This window comes from Mesoplodon bidens (genome assembly GCF_964165515.1).
Source record: "Mesoplodon bidens genome assembly, chromosome: 17".
Classification (NCBI taxonomy): Eukaryota; Metazoa; Chordata; class Mammalia; order Artiodactyla; family Ziphiidae; genus Mesoplodon; species Mesoplodon bidens.
The window spans coordinates 20,085,289-20,098,510 of record NC_138174.1 but is presented as its reverse complement, the minus strand read 5'-3'; positions in this window follow the sequence as shown (position 1 = coordinate 20,098,510).

Genomic DNA, 13,222 nt, shown 5'->3' with positions numbered 1-13,222 from the left:
TAAATCTGTACACAAGGGTTCCCAGGGAACCCAACATAAGACTTCTATTTTTAAACTTGTGTTTCACTGCCTTGACGCCACCTCTGGATGAGTTGCGTGTCCTACAGAGAACAGAGATAAGTATTGTCTGTATCGTTGCATGCTTTCTTGATACAAACTTGGAATTGTTTGATAGACAACTGGCTTTACTGTCTAATAATTGTGAGAAGGAATTTGAGGTCAACAACTCCAAAATGAAATTTATTATTTTGGACAGAATTACTCCAGTACTTAATTGGACTTTCTTTAAGGGTACATTTTGCAACTAGTTTATTCTGGGGTATTCACTAAAAAAATGATGTTGATTTTATTTTTTCAGAGACTGCAGTGGTATTTATAGCCTTTGTTTGAATTTTTCCAGACTAAAGTTACTGGGTTCTGAAACATGAGTGCCATAGAGATGTTAATATATGTAAGAAAAACATAAGGTTCCTTGAGCAATTGAATCTGGAACATACAGCATCCTGTAGCCTCTCCTAGAGATTTACAGTGCACAGAAGCATATTAAAGGCTCTGAGAGATCCTGCAGTGAAGGCATTTGTTTTTTGTTTTTCCCACTCCCCCTCCAGCCCCCAGAGCACTCATTGCAGGAAAATTTATTTGGTAAAATTAAGTTCTATTTTACATTCATTAAAATATTAAGATCTTAAACGGTTCAATGCATTTTGATAAATATATTATACACCCATATAACTATTACCCAATCAAGACATCTACCATTTCTATAATTTCTGAAAGTTCCCTTATGCCCTTTTTGGACCTTCACTTAAATGGAAGCATGTAGTACATGCTCATTTTGTGTCTGGCTTATTTTGCTTAACTGTATGTCTGTAAGATTCATTGATATTGCTGTGAGTAAACTTTTTTTTTTTAATGGATTGCAGTCTGGGAAACTTAAATGGCCTGGACATTTGGGGTGTCAATCACTTATTTTTATTCAAACAAGCATAGACTAGATCCTTCTTCTGTCTGTCCTTTTTAGGCTTTGTTTTTAAAGACGGTGGCCACCTTAACCTCCACTCAATAGTACCTGATTTTTTCCTAAATTGGCCACATAGAATTTGTTTATTTCATGTTCATTCTTCACAATATGTCCCTGAGATTTCTGTTAATCAAATCTTACTAATGGTCTAAGAATGAGAAAAAGAATTTCCCAGATTTCCTGAATGATATGTAATGAATGATCATTTCCTTTGGATGTTCCAGTTCTGAGGTTTGGAGCAAGCCAGACCACTTGACCACTGCATGCTTGGAAAGCAGTGTCTTGCATTGCCTTCTGTTAATGTCATTGGCATGTGTGGAAAGAAACAACTACTTGAAATTAGCTAATGACTGTCATCTGTCTTTTCAGTTTTCCCACAGTGGTGTCTAGTTTTAACAATATTCATAAATTTAATGGATAATTACCAAGTGCTGTGTCAGACACTGTTTTAGGAGCTGAGTAATACCGTGAAGATGGACAGTGTTTCTGCCTTAATTCATTCACTTAAGGAATTGTTGGCGGTAGCAAGTGTGAGTATAGGGTTGAGGTATAAACGGGGCTGTCAGTGGCCTGTTGATGGTATTTAAAGTCTGAAACTGGGTGAGATCATCCAGAAAGTGAATGGGGATATGAAAAGAAAGAGGTCTGAGGACTGAGCCTTGGATCACTCCAGTCAGGGAGTTGTAGAGGGGGACCAGTCAAGTAGATGGAGAAGAAGCAACCAATGAGTAAGGAGGGATGCAAAAAGAGAGTGATATCCTGGAAGTCAGGTGAAGACTCTCAAGAATAGGGAGTGCTCAACTGGGTCAAATGCTCGTGATAGCCTGAGTGTAATGAGAACTAAGAAATGACCATCAAATTTGTCAAAATGGAAGCCTTTGGTGGCCCTAACTGGAACTGTTCCAATGGAGTGGTTACAGTAAAAGTCCAACTAAGTGGGTTTAAGAAAAAATGGGAGAAGTTACAATGAATGTAAAGAACTACTTTGAGGATTAAAAAAAAACACAGCAGAATAATGCAGTAGTAATTCAGGGGTGATAAGAGGCAAAGACTTTTTTTTTCAAGATAAATTATGACATGTTTTTATGCTGATGGGAATGGTCCAGTAGAAAGGGGGAAATTGACAGTGCCATAGAGGCAAGAGGTAATTGCTGGAATGATGTCCTTGATTTGATGAAAAGGGATGGGTCAAGGACACAAGTGGAAGGCGTGTTCCTCCATCATAACGAGAGAAGACAGAATATGTGGGCTCAGATACAGGCAGCTGGTAGATGTGTTGACGTCAGATGATGATCAGAGTCCTTTATGAGGTTTGTATTTTAGTTAGGGGAGAAAGTAAATATATTTATGTGTCATTTAAGTTCTGTGAGGAAGTGGTGTTGTGATAGAAAAGGATGAGGGACATTTTTTATAAGGGGATCAGGGAGGGTCTCCTGGTGTCTTCTGATCAGAGCTGAGATCAGGATGATGAGAAGATGGGGGAAGACTCTCGGCAGGAGCAGCACGTGGGGAGACCCTGAGGCTGGACCAGGCTTGGTGCGGCGGGGGGAGACGAGGTTCTGAGGACTGGTCGGGATTAGGGGGGATTGGTGCGGGATGAACCCTGAGAGGTGGTTAGGCATCATTAAGACTTTTTGGGTCAGGATGAATAGTCTGGATTATATTCCAAGTACAGTGGGAAGTCACTTAGGGTTTCAGGCAGTGAAATACCGTAATTTAAGTTATAAAATATGCCTATTTAGATGAAGGCATCGAAGAGTCCATTGGATTTGGCAACATGGGTTTGTTGGTGACCTTGATAAAAACGAGTTTCATCGAAAATGTTAAAATGTACAAGAGCAACGTGGTGGTGGTGAGCAGGGTGAGTTCTGAGAGTGTGAGGTGGAAGGATATAAATTATATAGTGTCTCCAAGTGATAGGTGTTATGGAGAAAACTAAAGCATGGGAAGGGGATAGGCACTGGAGCAGGGGTTGTAATAGTAGGTGGTCAGGGAAGGCTGTATTTGATCAATGACTTGAAATAGGAGAAGGAATGATCCAGGCAGATATATGGGGAGTGGGGTGAAGATTGTTTGGCAAATTTCTGTCTGAGCAAAGGCCTTGAGGGGCATGACTGGGGTGGGTGAGAAAGAGCAATGAGGTCACTGTGGCTGGAGCAGCATGAGTGGGCTGGGAGTCCTGTGGATAACCTTCCACGGGTCACGATGGGCAAAAGAGTTGGCATTTGGTCGTAGTGACGTGGGAAGCCATTTGATTTGGGCGGAAGTGTGCCATGCTCTGACATACATTTTTTTAAAAATAATTTTTATTGGGGTATAGTTGTTTTACAATATTGTGTTAGTTTCTGCTGTACAGCAAAGTGAATCAGTTATATGTATGCATATATCCCGTTTTTTAGATTTCCTTCCCACTGAGGTCACCACAGAGCATTGAGCAGTGTTTCCTGTGTTATACAGTAGGTTTTTATTAGTTATCTATTTTATACATAGTAATGTATATATGTCAATCCCAGTCTCCTAATTCATCCCCCTGCTTTCCCCTTTGGTATCCATAAATTTGTTCTCTACACCTGTGTCTGACATACATTTAAACTGATCACTCTGGCTGCTTTAAGAACAGAATGAAATGAGGGGTGAGTAGCCGGTAGGATGGAAGCAGGATGTTGGTTTCAGGTGAGAGAATGATGGCTTGGACTAAGGTAGTGGTAATGGGTTTGTGAGAAGTGATCAGATTCTGTGTATATTTTGCAAATAGAGCCAACAGGACTTGCTGATGGATAGACAGGATGTGGCATGTGAGAAACAGAGCGGTGAAAGGACGACTGAGGCTTTAGATCTGAGTAACTGGAAGGATGGAATTGCCCTTCACTGAGTGCTTCAATGGGGAGCAAGTTTGGGGTGAATATCAGATCAGTTTTGGACCTGTCAAACTTGAGATGTCTATGACAAACAAATGACTATGCTGAGTCCAGGGCAGAGTGGAGAGTCCAGGCTGCAGATGTAAATTAGGAAATTGTCAGTGTATAGAGGGTATTGAAAGCCATGAGATAGGATGAGATTTCCCAACATCCGAGGAGAGAAAGAAGCAGTTGGAGAGCTGAATCCAATGATACCTCAACATTTAGAAGTGAGGAAGAACCAGCAGAGGAGACTGGTGTGGAGGCGTGGTGAGGAAGGGGGAAACACAGAGAAATATTTTCTTCCCTTGGTCTTAGAAGAAAATATTTCAAGGAGGAGAGAAGGCAAATGAAACACCGTGAAGCTTTAAGATTCATATAGTTGAAGAGCATTTCATCATGTGGGAAGTTACTCAAACGTTAAATAAAAGCAGGATAAAAACTCCAAAGAGTATGACCTCAACTTTACAAAACACATGTGCATGGTGCTAAACTGAAAGGAAATGCATGAAAGCGTTCACAGTAATCACCTGGGCCAAGGAGTTATGGTGATTTCTTTTCTTATTTATGTTTATTTTGGATTTTATAAAATTTCTGAAGCATGTATGTGTTATGTTTATAAACATAAAATAATTTAAAAATAAACTAATTAAAGGTCATAGGAAGAGAGCCAGGGATAATCTTCTGTTCTAACCATGACTGGGATACACTGGGTTCAAGGTGAGATGTTAAAAAGAAAAAAAACCAACAGCTTGTTCTCTTTAGGCATAGCAGTTGTATTATTCAGGATAATTATTGGCAAATGGCAGAAATCCAAGATGAAGAAGAATCAAAGGAGATTCTTAGGTAATTGACAAGTCCAGGAATGGAGCTGGTACTTCAGGCATGGCTGGATTTAATGGCTGAAAAGGTGCAGACTCTATTTCTATCTCTGAAATCTGTTTTCTTCTCAGTTGACCTGATTCTCTTCTACTACACATGGCTTCCTTCATGGGACTGGGAAAGATGGTTGTTGGCAGTTCTGATTTTACATAACTGAAGCTTGTGAAACAGGATTTAACTTTGTGACATTCCTTTATCACAGGGAAGACCCTGACTGGACCTGCATGGGTCACTTGCCCGTTTCTGAACCAATCATGGTGGCTGGGAGGAATGGAGCCCTCGAATTGGCCAGGCTGGGACCTGCCACCTGCTCATTCCTGGGGGGATAGGTCAAGGCAAAGTGATTGACTGCTTCCTTGGGACTGTATGGAATGGACCCCTTTCCCAAATAAGGATTTCTGCCCAGACTAGTAAAACGATGACTATCCACTCTGTTAGTGGAAAGTCATACTTGGCTTACCTATTTTTTTTGCCATGTATTTTTATTCAGTCATATAGTCTCTGGTGCCCAAGTCATACTTAGGTATTACTATGTCTTAAAATTGGTTTTTATTTTAACTAATAAAATACATGCGTATTATTAAAAAACCATGTAGAGAAGGATCTCCCTTCCAATCATACTGCCCATATTTTAGATCCTCTCAGATACTTTCTTTGCATATGCAAGTGTTTGCATGAGTGTATGCATACATGCGATATATAGACGTATATATAATATATATGCATACATGTGATATATGTATATATGTGATATATATATATATAATATATATTACATTTTTAATTAAATATATAAATTAAAAAATATAGGCAATAGAATTCTTCTGAAGGACACGCCATGATTCATCTGACCAGTCTCTTCTTGAAAAACAGGCAAATAATGTATTAGGATTGAAAATACTAAATTTCAAAAATACCACCAAATATCTATTCAAAATAATATGTTAATTTATATTTCCACCAACAATTTAATAATATTTTCCCCACATCTAACACAGGGTTTTTTAAATTGGCAGCTCTAACATTTTCACATCTTATGAACCACCATTTGGTTACTCTAATAAAATTTGACTCACTAGAAAACAAAATTATTCTAATGAAGATATCTATGAATATAAATGTTTATGAAGTATTGTTACTTAGGAAAAATTTCTTTTCACTTACGTATAAACTTTCAAGGCCTAAAAAATTTAACAATTTTTGGAAGACACTGTCTTAGTAGCCACTTAAAAACCTTGACTTTCACTTGGAGTATCTTCATCCCTCATTTGGAGATTCTCTGCTTTTATCATTTCCATCAGTGTTCATTTTAACTGCATTTTAGTAACTTGGTTCCAGGTAATTTCTCTACAAAGATCAAATGTTTTTCTCTGGATGATTGGCCATTAAAAAAGTCAAAGGCTGTAATGTGTTTGGAGAAAATACTTCACCTACTAATGCACTGTGAAATTTTAACACATAGGACTTGTGTGGAGATCACGGTCTTTACAGCGCTTCTGACTTAAATGTATGTGTACCTTATCAGCATTACATAATATCTATAAAGGAAGAGAAAATCATCATGCTCACATTACTTCTTTCTTTCTGATATTTCCTTCCAGTTTTGTTAATTATATCATTTCTAAACAATTTTGGGGCTTATAATGTTAAATCCATTTTGTGATCATAATCTTCACAACTGCTCTAGGCTTAGTCCTACAGTTTGCTGGCATGAATGCTTACCAACATCTGTTTTGCCATTGCTGTCTAGTTATCTCTTGGTTGATTGAAGATTGTACTTTAGCGGGTTCTTAAAAGTGAGTCATGGAACTGTATTCCCTGAGTGCTTAATAGTTCAAAAACATTTCTCTATCTTCACACTTTAGTCTAAAATTCTTGTCACATTTTCTTTCCTTGAACACTGTGTACATATATATACACATATATGTGTATCTATGTGTGTGTGTATATATTTATAACCATTTTCAGGTATGATTGACATAAAAGAACTGAACATATTTAATGTATACAACTTGATGAGTTTGGAGATAAGTACACATTTGTGAAACCATCACCATAATCTATGTCATAAACATATCTATCACCTTCAAAAGATTCCCCCTGCCCTCTTATCGTTTTTTTGGTGATAAGGACACTTAGGGTCTACCCTCTTAGCAAATTTTTAAGTATGCAACACAGAATTGTTAACTGTAGGTACTGTGCAATATAACAGATCTCTAGGATTTCCTCATGTTGCCTAACTGAAACTATGTACCCTTTGACTAATACCTCCCCATTTTCCCCTCCTCCCCAGCTCCTGGCAAAGACCATTCTTTCTGCTTCTGTGTTTGACTATTTTAGATTCCTCGTGTAAGTGGTATCAGCTAGTATTTGTCCTTCTGTATCTGGCTTCTTTCATTTAACATAATGTCCTCCAGTTTAATTCATGGCACAAATGGCAGGATTTCCTTCCTTTTAAAGGTTGAATAATATCCCATTGCATGTGTATATCACATTTTCTTTATTCACCCATCAATGGGCATTTACTTCCATTGCTTCTGTGTTTTGGCTACTTTAAGAGGGCATTGTACATACTGTCTTACCGTCTTCTGGGGTTGAATATGGCTGTGTAGAAGTATAATTTAGTGAGATTGTTTCTTCTTTCTGTCTTGATGCTCAAAGGACTTTTTTCATTTCTTTTAAGCTTTTGGTGTCCAGTTAAGTTTATCAGGAAATGTATTATTCTTGCTTGTTCGGTGTCCGTTTTTCTTGAAACATAGTGTGCTCTTTTAATGTGTAGATTAAATTCTTCTTGAATCTCTCTCTCTGTCTCTGTCTCTCTCTCTCTGTCTGTTTCTCTCCATCTCTGTGTGTCAGTGTTTGTGTCTGGCTCTCTGTCTCTTGGCCAGATTCAGTTAAAAGGTTGTTTGATGTATTCCACTCAATAGGAAGGTGGCCTTAGTGATGCTCTCTAGAGCAGGTGTCATCAAACTGTGGCCCTCAGGCTAAATACTACTTGCTGCCCATTTTCTCAATAACGTTTTATTAGAAGACAGCCATGCTCATTAACTTGTATATTGTCCATGGCTTCTTTTATGCTACATGGCAGAGTTGAGTAGTTGTGAAAAAAAATCATTTGGCCTGCATAGTCTAACATATTTATCTGTCCCTTCACAGAAAAAAAAAAAAAAGTCTGCTGATTCCTACTGCAGAAGAACTAATTCTCTATCACCTCACAATTGTCTCATTTAATTTTTCTGTGGTAGTGACTCTAAGAATAAGCCAGAAACTTCCATTTCTCATCTCTGTCACCACAGTAGAGAGCATGTGAAAATTTGGCATGTAAACAGACGTTTTATGTTTTATGTTATTTCTTAGCCATGGACTTGTAAGCCATCAATTCACTTTTCGGGAGACTTTAAACTTTTAAAGGTAAAGAGCAAAGTTAGAATATTTTACTATTGGTCATCCTTTTTGATATTCAGAAGTCTGTCATGTAATATATCAATCTTTCATGACTGTATAACTGCCCCCAAATTTTGTTAGTATCTGTTTGGGGGTGTGGTCATGATCCATGACTTTTAGAGCCATTTACAATTGACTCTATTGGCCAAGGAATGTAATGGAAGATTGGAAAACATAAAACAAATTTATTCACCCAACCATCCCTTTCTTTTCCATTCTAATTTTTGGCTTCCATTTCCAGGCATATTTTTCATTTTTGTAATCAGAAGTTACAGTGATTATACACTGTACATGCTTTTCTGAAGACAAAATAAAGCCAGTAGGGGAGGCATCATTTTTGCCTGGGAGAACTGTAATGGAACCAATAGGCAGGGCACTAAAAACATGCAGCATGTTTGATTTTGTTGCCAATGTACTTGTTATTTTTCCCCTAAATCCTTGATTTTTTTTTTAACTCAAAGACAATTAAAGATGGTTGTTGAATTGTCCACTACTTTTCTCTTCTTTGTGTGAAAAATGCTGGGTGATTTTAAGTTTTGCTCATTTGTCTTTATTTTCAACCTTTGCTCCTCTCAATCTTCTCCAAATTCCGCCCGTTCTGGAGCCCAGATGAGAACTGTGTGGTGAGGCTCCATACACAGTAGCTGTTCAGTCAGTGCACCATGCCAAACCATATGCCAGCTCTCACCGAATCTGATGATGATCTGCCTTTCAAATGTAAACATTCTAGCACTGATTGCCATGCATTTCAAAATCTTTCAATACTCAGGTCACTTTTTTTTTCCTGCTGCATTTGAATTTGTGTCCTGGAGTTTCATCGTCACTTCTTCCTTCAGTGACACTTATTTTAGTGACACCCTACTGAGTCAGGGTCACAGCTCCTGGATGTTAAAAACAGTGTGTCACAGCCAGTATTCTTTCAGACAGCACATTATACACCCATATCCGTCTGCCTGGTAGGTTAGTCACCACCTACCATTTGCTTTCCCACCCCAGAAAAGCATGTAAAATTGGAAATATTTAAAAATCCTCTGGAATTGTCTAATTCTAAGCTGGCATGAACATTCCTTTGTAATATGCTTGTCCACATTGATGTTGAGTTATACTACTGGTTATGAACTCTTGCTACATTTAAGAATAATAGCAGATGCTTTTGTATGAAATTTATATCTCGTTCTAAAACCAAGAGAAATGAATGCTTATGGAACCATGTGCCAAGTATTATGCTTTGCATACATGTTATATATGCTGGCAACAACTCTGCGAGAGAGGTGAAGTTAAGAGTCTGTGACACAGATGCCCCTCAGAAGTCAAGAGATGTGCCCAAGTTTAATCTCACAGGCCACTGCTGGAGTTGGGATCTTAACCCATGTCTCCATTTCTTTCTTTTTTTATTACATCATATTTTCTTTGACTATATATTTTAAATTTTATTATGTCTTGGCTTTTAAATTTTAAACTGTGCAATAATTGCTATTTATTTTGCTATGGACACTTTAATTTTATTTTACCTCCATTATATTGCTATATAATATACTACAGCAAAGTTCACATATTGTAAGTGTGCAGCTTGATTAATTTTTCCTAAAATGAACATACCCATGTGGCCAGAACTTAGGTGGAGAAAGAGAAAATTCCAGCATATAAGAAATCCACTTTATTTTCCCTTTCAGTCGCTCTCTATCCACTCCAAGTGTAACTGTATCCTGACTTCTAACAGCAAAAATGAGTTTTATCATTTATTCAATTTTATGTTAGTAGAATTATACAGTATGTACTTTTTTGTATAACCTAACGATACTTTATAAATATTATACAAGCACATTATTTATACTTTGCTAATTATTTTCTGTTTTTAGCTGTCATTTTCTTTTTTTAAACATCTTTATTGGAGTATAATTGCTTTACAATGTTGTGTTAGTTTCTGCTGTATAACAAAGTGCATCAGCTATACGTACACATATATCTCCATATCCCCTCCCTCTTGCGTCTCCCTCCCACCCCTCTAGGTGGTCACAAAGCACTGAGCTGATCTCCCCGTGCGATGCAGCTGCTTCCCACCTACCTGTCATTTTCTTGAAGAATAAAATATTTTAACCCAATTCAGTTTTGTCTAGTAATTACTTAGTGCCGACTGTGTTTTCAGCACTCAAGGGATTTGATGTTTTCATACAACAGGTGTCTTATCAGATCAAGGAATTCAATAGTTTTTTTATTATAAAAATAATCCATTCTCCTCATTATAACAAAGAAAAGCAGTAGATATAGAAAATAAGAATAAAAGTTCTACTTGTTCACCCACCACCTCTCACGCTCACTTCCCAGGGGCAGCCACTATCTTTCTCCTCGTTTTTTCTAAGTATTCATGAGATATTTGAGTTTTCTTGGTGGCAGCCTGGTATTCTGTTTTGTGACCTTAGGCTAGTTTAATCATTCTGAGCCTCCATTTCCTCTTCTACCTCATAGGATTATTGTGAGGATTAAATGTGATGACACCTGGAGAGTACCAAGTAGAGGACCTGGCATGTGATGGGCACTCAATAAACAGAACAATTAGGATTATAATTATGAGAGTTGTTAATTTGCTTTCATAACATAGCACTTTTATGAGGTAAGAAAGGAAGGTGCTTTGTATGATACTCTCAGATAGCATTGCTCATCTTATTAAAATGTCTGTTCCATTTGAATCCTTATTTGCACATGAGCAGAAGCAAGTTGGAAGCTTGTCCCACTCAAAAAAAATGTCAGGGGTAATGGTTTTGTAATTTGCTGAGTTAAAATGTCAAGCTGCCTGAAGGGAAAATTTCTGGGGTTTAGATTTCTCTTACGAGCAGATATATAACAAAGTTCCATCCTGGTATTCACAGCCTGTGAGTATAACGAATTTTGGGCTCATATCTCCCTATTTAAAAGCGCTTCTAGTGTCATGGTACAAGGTCTCTAATTTCTAAAATATTGTATTGATGTTTGGTTTGAGTTTTTTAATCTCGATAGAACTAGTTCATGACACTTTCCTAAAGGCTTCAGCTTACCTTCAGCTGTCATACAACAAGCTGTGAGATAGGTCAATGAGATTAGATTCACACACAAACTCATCAATACAACCACACTAGTTTCACTTTGAATGGAGTAATTTTTGCTGCTTACCTTTGCACATCCCAGAATACTTACTCATGTACTGATACAATCCTGAGGTGCAGCTCACAGACCCACTGCAGATGTGGTACCCTTATTGTCTGTGAGGGTCTTACGGACTAGCTGTATTTGATCGATCTAGCTCAATGTGTAACAGTGTGAGGACCACAACCGTGTTAAATAAATGCATACCTGGGTGGGTGAGTTCTCCTCACTATGTATAACAAATATGTTCTGAAACAGTTATGGCTAATTTTTGTAAATCTGGATTTTATGAGGGAGGGTAATTGCTATTTTAAATAAACCTGAGAAAAATGCTTCTGAGAGGATTACATCTTAAATTGAATCATTTCTTTCTAAGACAGGATCAGAATCACCTTTTGCAATTATTTGTGGGCACATTGAGAGTTATAAGAATGAGCACAAGCACACAAGCATAAAAATTAGGTTTCACTCATGGTCCACACAGCCCAGTAATATAAATATAAATATAAATAAATTGATTACCACTTATGCTATCCAGCTTGAAAAACAGATATCCTCCAAACAATCATGTTTCTCTTAAATATTCTCCTCTTGTTTTTCTAATTATTGAAGATGAACTAATTTAATGATGAAAAGTGAGGTAGAATCAAAACAGCTTGGTTCAACTACTGGAAAAACGATTTTCCCACTGAACTGGAACATCTTAATGCCATTATATAGTTACATCACAGGTTAATATATAGGTTAATTAATCTGGGCAGGTGCATGTTTACAACTGTAATCAATACTGGTAATATAAACATTTATGTAAATTTACTACATCATACTATATTAGCCTTAAAATTAGTACCCTGGTAGAACTAAAACAATAAGATAAGTACCTGTGGTGTATCCCGCACCTTTTAAAAATATTCCATTTGTTTCTGAGTGTTGATGTAATTATGAACATGGCTGTCTTCTTTGGAAATTGTTTGGCAGTAGGAAATAGAACCCGCCTGTACTAGCTTAAGCCCAAAGGAACTTGAACTGGAAGGACGCAGGAGTATGTGTCTCACAGATCTGCCAATATATGGTCCGAAGTGTCTGCAGGATTCTACGTTCACACGAGCTATGCACGAGTAGTTTGGGTTTTCCATGTCCTTGTCAGCACTTGGTGCTGTCACTTTTAAAGTTTAGCCATTATGATAGGTATGTAGTGATATCTCATTGTGTTTTTAATTGCTAATTCCCTAATGCCTAACGATATTGAAGATCTTCTCATGTGCTTCCTTGTCAACTGTATACCCTCTTAAGTGAAATGTCTGTTCACATCTTTTGCCCATTTTCAAATAGAATCCTTATTGTTGAGTTTTGACGGTTCTTTGTATATGAAAGATACTGTCCCTTTGTTATATATGTGGCTTGCAAATACTTTCTCACTCCATAGCCTGTCTTTTCATGTTTAATAGATCTTTAACAGAGCAAAACTTTTGATTTTAATGAGATCAAATTTATAAAGATTTCCTTTCACGGATTGTGATTGTAGTGTCTAGTTTAAAAACTCTTTACTAAACCCTAAACCCCAAAGATTTTCTATTTTGTTTCTAAAATTTTTAGTCTGACATTTTACATTTGTCTGTAATTAATTTTTTTTTTTTTTTTTTTTTGCGGTACGCGGGCCTCTCACTGCTGTGGCCTCTCCCATTGCGGAGGACAGGCCCCGGATGCGCAGGCTCAGCGGCCATGGCTCACGGGCCCAGCCGCTCCACGACATGTGGGATCCTCCCGGACCGGGGCACGAACCCATGTCCCCTGCATCGGCAGGCAGACTCTCAACCACTGCGCCACCAGGGAAGCCCTGTCTGTAATTAATTTTGAG